Below are 11,502 nucleotides of genomic sequence, written 5' to 3' on the forward strand. Positions count from 1 at the left end.
TGCTCTTCATATGACGTCAAATCCAGTGTTCCATGAGAGAACTAAACACATTGAGATTGACTGTCACTTTGTTAGAGAAAAGATACTCTCGGGAGATATTGCTACAAAGTTTGTGAAGTCGAATGATCAGCTTGCAGATATTTTCACCAAGTCCCTCACTGGTCCTCGTATTAACTACATATGTAACAAGCTCGGTACATATGATTTATATGCACCAGCTTGAGGGGGAGTGTTAGAATAGTCATGTAAATAGGAGTAAATAAATAACCCTAATCCAATATATATTAGGAGTAGGACATGTTATGTGTGTATATATATAGAGCTCATTGTAACATATGTTAATACATCAATAATATAATTTCTCCTGTGCTTTCTCACATACACTATCTACAAAAGGCAGTAAAGGAATCAGAAGTTTTTGAACAATGTCAGGAAGTTTTGAAGAATAACTGTCAAGTCAAAGCCTGAGGCAGCAATCTTGAAATTGAAAAAATCGAATCACAACTAGCAGTCACAATTATGCACCTGAGTTACTCCATTAGTCTTGAACTGAAATTTCTGAGGCCACAGCTCATAAAAGTCCTGCAAGACACAACAATTACAAGAATGATCTCCTTTTGAAATATTCTTTTTGCTAGCTAACTCTTAGGTTATGAGAAAAGTTTATGATGGCAGAATTTTTTGGTTCCATTCAAAATGAGATATCATGTAAAACTTTGCACTGATTGGGAGACTTGGTTGCCAGTCTTGTTTCCAGTATCTATGATCCCACATACTTATGTGATGATATATATATTACTATTTTATGCCAAATATAATGTGAAACAACACTACCTGCATTAGCAATACCTGGATAATAACACCTAAAATAACAAAATGCCCTCAAAATAAGTTCCATACTTTAGAAAGAAAAGAAAATTGCGATAGTGTTATTTAAAAATACATAATATTTTTGAATTTGAAGCGTCTTACTAACACTTGTACATCTATTGTAAATACTAAACCAATTTTTGGCTTTGGTGTTACAAAAGTGTAATTGTTAAATACTTGTTCCAAAAAAAAATGTGTAATTGTTAAATTTATGGAAAACCAAAAATGGGAACCCTGAGTTAAAGCGGTGATCACCAAATCAGTCTTCAGGCTTTAAATAGAAATTTCAAGAAGGGCGAGTCTTCATTTTCCATCTTCAAAACCTTAATGGACGCTCTTTTCATTTGCCAAAAAGAAAAAGGGAAATGAATCTTACATAAATGTTTACTAGTACATTCTTAGTTGAGCCAGACTTCTACCAAATAAAAGTCTGAAAGTTCAGAAGAAATGATGAATAGGCCAAAGGTGTCATTGGAAACAAATTTTTATTCACTTTAAACCAAAACATGTTTTGATTTACACATTGTATATCTAACTTATAATACGATGAACCAAACATCCAACAACAAATGAATATGCATTTAAAATCCATTGGATGTTAATAATAGCATTATATCTCTGTATAACCTGTCCATCAATCAAACTACACCTTGTAGCATAATTCACTGTGATCATATAGCATGGAGGAAGGAAATTAATGAGATACAATTGTTCAGGCTGATCAGTTAATTCTCTAATGTTAGTCTGATAGTTAAATAGAGTAGTAAATAACCCTAATCCCATATGTATTAGGAGTAGGACAACAACAACAACAACAACAAACCCAGTTTGATCCCAACAGGTGGGGTCTGGGGAGGGTAGTCTGTACGCAGGCCTTATCCCTACCTAATGCAGGTAGAAAGGCTATCTCCAATAGACCCTCGGCTCAGGAAGAACAAAAAGAAGAAGAGGAAAGCAAGGAAGGAAGAAAGAAAAAGAGAAAAGAAAAGGAGTGAGATAAAGGATAAGTAGTACCAAATAATAGCAGCAGGGAATACAATACCTGAGGCTAACACAACCACATAACGTAATAGAAATCTAAGAATATGAAGGGACATGCATGCTACTAAGACTATCGGTGAACAACTATAAACTACCTACTAACCTTCTACCTTAATCCTCGACCTCCACACCCTCCTATCAAGGGTCATGTCCTCAGTGAGCTGAAGCAGCGCCATGTCATGTCTAATCACCTCTCCCCAGTACTTCTTAGGCCTACCTCGACCTCTACTCAAACTCTCCACNCAGTTGGACATTAAGAATGCTTTTCTTCACGGTGACTTTGAGGATGAGGTTTATATGGAGCAACCACCTGGTTTTGTTGCTCAGGGAGAGTCTAGTGGCCTTGTATGTCGGTTGCGCCGGTCCCTCTATGGTCTAAAGCAGTCTCCTCGAGCCTGGTTTGGTAAGTTCAGCACAGTTATTCAAGAGTTTGGCATGACTCGTAGTGAAGCTGATCACTCTGTATTTTATCGACATTCTGCTTCAAATCTCTGTATTTATCTGGTCGTTTATGTTGATGATATTGTTATTACCGGCAATGATCAGGATGGTATTAGTAAGTTGAAGCAACATCTCTTTCAGCACTTTTAGACTAAGGATCTGGGCAGATTGAAGTATTTTCTGGGTATTGAGGTCGCTCAGTCTAGCTCAGGTATTGTGATCTCACAACGGAAGTATGCCTTAGATATTCTTGAGGAGACAGGAATGACAGGTTGTAGACCTGTTGACACTCCGATGGATCCGAATTCTAAACTTCTGCCAGGACAGGAGGAGCCTCTTAGCGATCCTGCAAGATATAGGCGGTTGGTTGGTAAATTAAATTACCTCACAGTGACTAGACCTGACATTTCCTTTCCTGTGAGTGTTGTGAGTCAGTTTATGGATTCTCCCTGTGATAGTCATTAGGACGCATTTGTCCGCATTCTTCGGTATATAAAATCAGCTCCAGGCAAAGGCTTATTGTTTGAGGATCGAGGTCATGAGCAGATCGTTGGATACTCAGATGCAGATTGGGCAGGATCACCTTCTGATAGACGTTCTACGTCTGGATATTGTGTCTTAGTAGGAGGAAATTTGGTGTCTTGGAAGAGCATGAAACAGAATGTGGTTGCTCGGTCTAGTGCAAAAGCAGAATATCGAGCAATGGCTATGGCGACATGTGAGCTAATTTAGATCAAACAGTTGCTCAAGGAGTTGAAATTTGGTGAGATTAATCAGATGGGACTTGTGTGTGATAATCAAGCTGCTCTTCATATTGGGTCAAATACAGTGTTCCATGAGAGAACTAAACACATTGATATTGACTGTCACTTTGTTAGAGAAAAGATACTCTCGGGAGATATTGCTACAAAATTTGTGAAGTCTAATGATCGGCTTGCTGATATTTTCACCAAGTCCCTCACCGGTCCTCGTATTAGTTATATATGTAACAAGCTCAGTACACATGATTTATATGCACCAGCTTGAGGGGGAGTGTTAGTTTGATAATTAAATAGTAGTAAATAACCCTAATCCCATATGTATTAGGAGCAGGACATGTATTATATATATATATATAGGGCTCATTGTATCATTGTCAATATTAATCAATAATATTTTCTCCCGTGCATTCTCACATCTAATTTAGACAATTATGCTTTCTCTATCAATCTCTGAAATGAAGCTGAACAAATAACAACAGAAAACATATCTCAAGGGGATAAACACACACACACACATATTCTTTAGAAGGAAAAAAAAACCTATTAAAGCGAATTGGATAGAAATCCTAGGACAACACCCTCTGAAACAGGCCTTACAGAGTGACATTTATTTAGTGAAGGATACATTGCTGCAGGCTTGAAATCAAGTGCTCATGAAATATTGGGCAAAAGAGAAAAATCAGAAAAATGCAGAATCCAAATTACCTTGAACACTCTTGTTTTAAGCGTCTCAAGATGCAGCCTGGAAACGCCATTCACAGTGTGGCAACATGCAAGTGACAGGTTTGCCATCCTAATACACTGTCCATATGAGGAGCAAAATCAAAACTGGCAATTGCAGAAAAAAAAACCAATAATCGAGCTCGTACCCATTTTTTCAATAAGTGAAAGTGGCATAATTCAAGTAATGCATTGTGGGTTGTCAAAAGAATGTGTATCACATAAAATCTAGCTGAAAATAAGAAGTAACAAACCATAAACATTGCAAAACCTTTCCTTTCTTCACTGATATTACTTACTACTATATATTTGGTTTTGGCCTCTCTCCCTCTTGCCCTCGCTCTGTCCTCTTTGTTTAAGTGATACATACATGAGTGATGCAACACAAGCATCACAGAGTTCAAAAAGATAATTGCTGACCCTAGTTATGAATATGGAAATTTGCGGTCTTAGTATTATGGGACATAATATTGGAGTGCTACGGGTTTAAATGAAGCGATATTGTAACTGAGGATTCTATCACCGAGCTCAACGAGCTTGGGATTGAGGAATAGTTATTGTTGTAGTACATTATTGGGATATTTACATGTCACTAGTACAGATTTGTGCTGTTGAAAAACATCATAGTTATTTTTTTAATCAAATAATGATTTTATTAATAAAGAGAGCTCAAAAACAACGCCTGAATACAAGAAGTGTTATCTAAAATAGAACACAAAGGGTTGTCTTCTATACCTTCACAGCACCTTCCTCAATAATTGACATTCGGGAAAGTTTATCATAGTCCTGACCAAGTATCTTTTTTAACTCCTCCATGAGACAATAGTTTATCTCATATATAATCTGGAAAAAAAAGTGAATCATTAAATCAGGATGAAGAGATTTAGTCACAAAATAAACAGATAATCATTCCCCAAATAATAAACACATTAAACAAGATAGCTTTGGTGCAAAAAGGACGACACACTTTACAGCTGCAAGAAAACTTCAACAGGTCTGTGATTTAACCAAAAAAAATATGGTGTAAGTTCTCTACCTTTTGGAATACGGCTTGTGCACAGGGATTCCCCATTATTAATAAAATTACTTACCTTATAGTAAAACAAAAAGAACAAGTAATTTGAGAAGAAACTCAATTAAAAGACTGAAGTTACAGAGACGTGGAAATTTTGACAAATGAACCAAAAACTATGTTCATAACAACAACAACAACAACAACTACCCAGTATAGTCCCACAAGGTGGGGTCTGGGGAGGGTAATACGTACACAGGCCTTACCCTACCCGAAAGGGCAGAGAGGCTGTTTCCAATCGACCCTCGGCTCAGGAAAAGGAAAAGGAAAACAAAAACAAAAAACAAAAGAGCATTAGTAGCTCCAGCAGAAATCACATAAATAATTATCTAAACATAAACCATAAATAAAATGGCATGCAAATATATCGACCAGTAACTACCATAAGGGGGCACAATACAATACACAGATCATCTATGGAGAGCCCTACCAAACCCCCCCAAAACCCAGCCCCGGGACAGAAGTACGAAAAATTCTAGAAGCCCCTATCCTACAACCCTGATACTAGACCTCCAGACTTTCCTATCAAGGGCCATGTCCTCGGAAATCCGCATTCTAGCCATGTCCTGCCTAATCACCTCTCACCAATACCTTTTGGGCCTCCCTCTGCCTCGACTCGCGCCAACCACCGCCAGCCGCTCACAACTCCTCACCGGGGCATCGGGGCTTCTCCTCCGCACATGCTCGTACCACCTGAGCCTCGCTTCCCGCATCTTCTCATCTACTGGGGCCACCCCCACCTTCTCCCGAATAACTTCATTCCTAATCTTATCTAACCTGGTGAGCCCGCACATCCACCTGAGCATCCTCATCTCCACAACCTTCATTCTCTGGACATGGGAGTTCTTCACCGGCCAGCACTCAGCCCCATACAAAAACTATGTTCATACTCTGACGAAATGGTCTGAAGCATTAAGATGTTCAAGCACAGACCAAAAGATTCCTCTGGAAAAATACAAAATCATCTGAAAGAAAACAAACCTCTAAATGCCGAGGAAGAACGCTACCCAGGAGATCTATGGGAACTTTCTCAAGTGCTTCAGGTTGTACCGCGTGAATGGTGACTGAGAAAATCTTGCAAGCAATACCCCATGCTTTGCTCCAATCCAAGTGCTCTTCATCAACAAGCACTCTCATTACCTCAGCAATGGCAATTGACGGATGTGTATCATTTATCTGAAGAGCAACCTGAAGGGAAAAACTCGAAAGAAGAAATTAGCAGATAGTCCATGAGTATTTTGATGTAAAATAAAACCAAGCTTAATATTCCCTGTTCCTTTGGAGATCCTAATCTCTTGCATAAATCATCAACATATGGCATTTTTATGAATCACAGAGAGTAGGCCAACTCAGATTAAGTGTGGCCAACCCAATGGCGACATTCTTTTATGACATACCATCTTTTGCACTGTATCGACTTTGATTTGGATTTCTAGAACGTGAAACATGCAACTGTTTTAGGGAACATGCCCTAATAAATGAGGCTTATGCTTCATGCTACTCCTTTCATACTGACACAAAGTAACCGAAGTCCGTTAACAAACTTTGCTAAGTCTATGCTGAATAGCTTATTTGATTAATAGCATTTCAGGCCAAAATTATCAGTAGAGCAATGAGGAAACAAATATGTGTTTATCTATGATAAGAGAACAAATGCAAGGAGCATGTGACTTGAGCCCATTGTCTGATAAATGCATGAGTTACAGACGCCAAAAATGCCCATAATACCTTCTCTGGAAACTCATCAAAGTTATTATGTAAATCCTTAAACCTCCTTATTATGTCTTGTAGTGATGCTGAAACAAAGAAATACTGTTGCTTCAACCGCAGTTCCTTACCCTGAAGAAAGACCATCAAAGAAAGTTATGGAATATGCAAATCAAAATGGTCAGAGTACACATAAGGAAGACAAAAAAGGAAGAAACCCCAAAAGTAGTATCCTGCAGAACATATAATTAGATAAAGGATACCAATTAGCATCTAAAACCAATTGCGAGTGAACTTCAATTCATTATCTCCGTTGATAATAGTCTGTTCCATTTGCATCTATAAACGGTATTTCCTCATCATCATCTCATACTGTTCTTACTTCATTCAATATCATTTGTAGGCGTAAAGTTGTTCTTACTTCATTCAAAATCATTTGTAGGCGTAAAGTTATGGTACTGTTATACTGTACAGTATACCCATTTATTAATTGAGATTATATGAACTACTAGCCACTCTTAATGCTTGGGAATGAAATGGCTTCTCCCAGTTCATGAGGCCCCTTCCCAGCCTCCAAGAAACTAAAGGAACTCTACACTTATGCACTTCTTCAAGACATTATATAGAATGGAAATACCTGGTAAGAACGGTCATCAGGATACAGCACATTACTTATGGTTTCAGCCTTCTGTCTGTTAACAATAGCATTAATATAGTCTCCAGTGGTGTAAGACTCCTGCAAGTGATGAAATGGGTACTATGTAGAAGTTAAGAGGTAGTCAGATGTCAAAGTTCACATTAAGACGTATTCTTAAGAAATTAAAAGGGTTCTGATCTGTGCAATACTAGGTGTGATATTCACATTTGACAAAAGAAGAAAGTGCTACCACAATGCAGTCAGAGAAAAGAAACTGGAATAAATTGATTATGAAGTCTATCCCTTCTCAGCCCCTCCCACAGAACAACATAAGAAGGAAAAGCCGCATGGTGAAAGAGAGACCACTGATACAGAAAAAAAAGTCCATAGATTCTTAAAATGCCCAAATTATTTAAGAGTATACAGATAGACCTCAGCTGCATCCCAACAAGACCTCGTCAGAAACATTTATTAGCCAATATTGTCAAAGGTTACCATAATCATATTGATCACTTGGTTTAGCAGCCCAAAGTCGTAGGTTGATGGCATTTCGCGTTCCATAACCAGGTATTGGATTATCATAAGCCACTGCTTCGACCTAAAAGTAAACGAACACGCTAGTCATTCGGCAACATTACATGCAATTAGTCTAAATTTGTAGAAAAAAATGACTAATTAAATACAGGAGCACTTACTGATTCTGCAGGTATCCAAACTCTACATGTTTTTCCATTTAAAACTTCCTCTTCAACAGTCCCATAGAACTTGCATACAAAGCAAATTTCCAGTTAGCAACATGTAGATGTTTCACTCAAGAAAATTGAAGAAGATAACATCATATGCACCCCAAACTAAAACGACAAAAGAAAACATCTCGTTTGGATAAATTACTGACAAAGACGGAAAATTAAATACTTTCAAACCTTTACTGGATAAGACACATGAACACGTTCAATCTCCCAGGGGTTCCCAAAGTTCAACCAAAAATCAGGTTGTTCATGTTGAAAACCATCCACTATGATCTGACGAAATAATCCATATTGATAGCGTAGTCCATAACTGAAGACAAAGAAATGTAGAGGATCCAACTCAGTTGACTTTCTTTAGATAAACGTCACGATGATAAAGGGCAAAATCTTTGAAGAAAAGCGAGACACCATTTTTTTCAGATCGTAGAATTCAGTTTCAGATAGGGAACTCAGTAAATCCAAATCAAAGATCATTTTGGGTTCGAAATCATAACATCATTTTGATTAAAAAGAAAAGGAGTGAAAGAACAATACAGAAAATCTGATCTTAGTATTACAAGAGTGACTATCATCTGGATACGAAAATGCAGCCATGAAGCAGGATGTTATTCATAAATAGGGAAAAACCCAATTCTCCTTGACTGTTTCTACTGTTTAGTATGTTCAGGAAAAAGCGATGGGATTCAAAACCCAAGGCCGTGATGAAGCGAACAATATCAGAAACAAATGATGTTTCGACAATGAAAAGGAGCCTAAACAATACCCCCAAGCTGGGTAGTCCAATGTCGCTAGGGAATCCATTTGGCAAGCTGCAAGGCGAGCTAGGCCACCATTACCAAGGGCAGCATCTCCTTCCTAGTAATGAATGAACGTTAGAATTTAGAAACAGAATCACCAAGGATAACTTATTTAGGGGAGCAACAGAACAGCTAACTGTGAGTAAAGATGAAGATCGAGAAGAAGTTACTCAATTGTAAATGCAAGTGTTCTTCAAAATTAGATCGATTGCCAAAATAATTACCAGTGCTTAAGGATGAATGAGCATCAAGAAGAAAAAAGGGGCAGCCCGGTGCACTAAGCTCCCGCTATGCGCGGGGTCTGGGGAAGGGCCGGACCACAAGGTCCGGGGAATGAGCATCAACAATATTTCATTAATTGTGCAAGGCCGTGTTTATCAATAAAGCTGTCCTATGAATTTGGAATTATTGCATTTTCATTTGCAAGCATTAGCCTATCAAGTCCTTTAAATGTTACTCCCTCCATTACATTTTAGGTGACACTCTTATTTAAATTTCACATTTTACCTTGATGACATCATTTTCCAGATACGTCGTGACATGCTTAAGACCACAGTGTATACAAGTTTTTAGGTCCTTAATCTCCGTACCCAATGAAATACCTTAACATAAAATGAAATGGATGGAGTAGTAAATATTCTAGATTAACTTAAATTAGTACGGAAGTTCAAATGATCCAACGTAACCACTAAAACACTCATTACTTTTTAGTTTGAGAAATGTTACAGGCAAAAAGGAAGAAGCTATAGAGAACCCGAGACAGCCATCAAGAATTGTCCCAACCTGCTCTGCCAAGACTTCATAGTCAAATCCAAGCTGACTTAATGCATCGGCATATTGGTCCTGGATGCCAAGGTTTATGACACTGTTAGTTAGAGAACGACCTGACAGATCAAGTAAAAAAGAAAAACTTAATTAGACAAAACTAAGAGCACTTCACCTTCAGGAAAACCATAAAGACTTCTCTTAACAAGTACTTGTTTCAGGAAGAAAAATATCCACACAAAAAAAAGGCTAGCTGTGCCCCAATTAGATGCAGCAAAGAAAAGGACTCTATGAGCATGTGAATGTCAAGTACCCATAAGAAACTCAAGCGAAAGGAAGTACAGTCGCTTGGGGTCTTTCTTCTTAAAATACTGGTGAGTATCATGCCATCGTTCAATAAGCCGATCCCTGACACTATGCGCTAATGCCTGCATTGTGCAAACTTTATTAGTAACATGCTAAAAGCTACTCCTCCCTCTGTCCCATTTTATGTGGAACACTTTCCATTTCAGTTTGTCCCTAAAATAATGGTACCTTTCTATATTGAGAAACAATAATGTCTAAGGCTTGTCTAAATCACAAGTTTCGAAGTCTAACTTCTTTCTTAAACTCCAATCCACAGTCAAATAATGCCAGATAAATCGGGAAATGGTAGTACCTGGTAAGCTTCAAAATCATCAAAATTGAATCTTGATCGAGCAACAGTAAATTCAACATGATCAAGAATATCTTTTTGTAAACTAACTGCATCATTTTTCAAGAACCCATCCATTAACCCAAACATCTTCTCTGCTTTCGCTTTCCTCTCTCCTAAGTTCAACCCAGCTTTCCTCACAACCACTCCTCTCCCACTAACCACCGCCACAGACGGCGATACTCCGCCAGTATCAATAGCTTCCTTCAATGCCTTCTGAATCTTTTCCAAATGTTCCGTTTTCTCAATCTTCATACCGTTAGAATCACTGACGAAAAACTTGTTCACGAAAAACTCGCCTTCGAATTCAACAATGGCCTTTTGAATGGTGAGCCCGAGGACTTTGAATACGCGGGTGATGATTTGGAGAAGGCCAATTCGGTTCTTGGCCCGAATAACGAAAAGGGTGGTGTCTAAAGCGTCGTCGTTTTGGACATTGATGGTAGAGTAGTCAGAGGTTGTTGTTTCAGTGATGGCTTGGTTAGAAGAAGTACTACTATTATTTGAGACTGTTAAATGGTTGAAGCTGCAATTGGAGGAGAGTGAAGTTGAAAAGGGACGGTTGAGATTAAAGAATGAAGGGAAAGGGCGGTTGGCTTGAGGTGATCGAAGGGTGAGGAGAGGAACTGAAATGGCAGCCATTGCTATACAGTTAGAAGAAGGTTGGAGGCCTATAGAACTCAACTGCAGTAGTAGTACATCACGGAAAAAGAATCACGGGAAAAGGTGGACAACTTTCTATAATTGGTTCACTGAATATGGTTTGATTCTCAAGTCTGAACTTTGATATCTGAATATAATTTTATGTATTTAAAATTAAACTTTTACCTTTAATAAAATGATTTACAAGTTACAATCATAGAAATATTTGCAGCTTCTTTATATCATAAATTTTAAAAGTCTTGTCTTTTTTAAATTTTAAATTTTGTGTTTAATCAAAAGATGCCACATAAATTATAATGAAGAGAGTGACATGGAGTGCAAGAGATAATTGAACACTGCAAATACACTAGTTCAACTTGTTACCTATAGGACAATGGCGAGGATCGAACAAAAATGTTGTTATATAAGAGTTACATCAATACTAAATATCAATACTAAGAGGGTGTTTGGCTAAGTTTATAAGTTGGTCAAATTAGCTTAGAAGCATTTTTCGGCTTATTTATGCGTTCAGTAAAGTTAAAAGTGCTTATAAGTCAAAAATAAGTCATAGAGGGTGTTTGGCTAAGCTTATAAGCTGGTCAAACT

The 11,502-nt window shown here is 37.9% G+C and overlaps 1 pseudogene across 1 annotated transcript; it reads right to left on the minus strand.

Annotated features, from left to right (window-relative positions):
• Positions 1-328: 328 nt before the first annotated feature.
• LOC109238403 lies at positions 329-11,021 on the minus strand (annotated as a pseudogene). The gene is made up of 12 exons (XR_002069738.1): positions 10,219-11,021; positions 9,874-9,988; positions 9,579-9,679; positions 8,762-8,853; positions 8,173-8,308; positions 7,746-8,013; positions 7,250-7,348; positions 6,634-6,744; positions 5,887-6,093; positions 4,569-4,676; positions 3,819-3,914; positions 329-582 (listed from the first exon to the last, which is right to left on the minus strand). The product of XR_002069738.1 is annotated as a glycogen phosphorylase 1-like (transcript).
• Between the last annotated feature and the right edge of the window lie 481 nt (positions 11,022-11,502).

Source organism: Nicotiana attenuata, unplaced genomic scaffold (genome assembly GCF_001879085.1).
Source record: "Nicotiana attenuata strain UT unplaced genomic scaffold, NIATTr2, whole genome shotgun sequence".
NCBI classification, from domain to species: Eukaryota; Viridiplantae; Streptophyta; class Magnoliopsida; order Solanales; family Solanaceae; genus Nicotiana; species Nicotiana attenuata.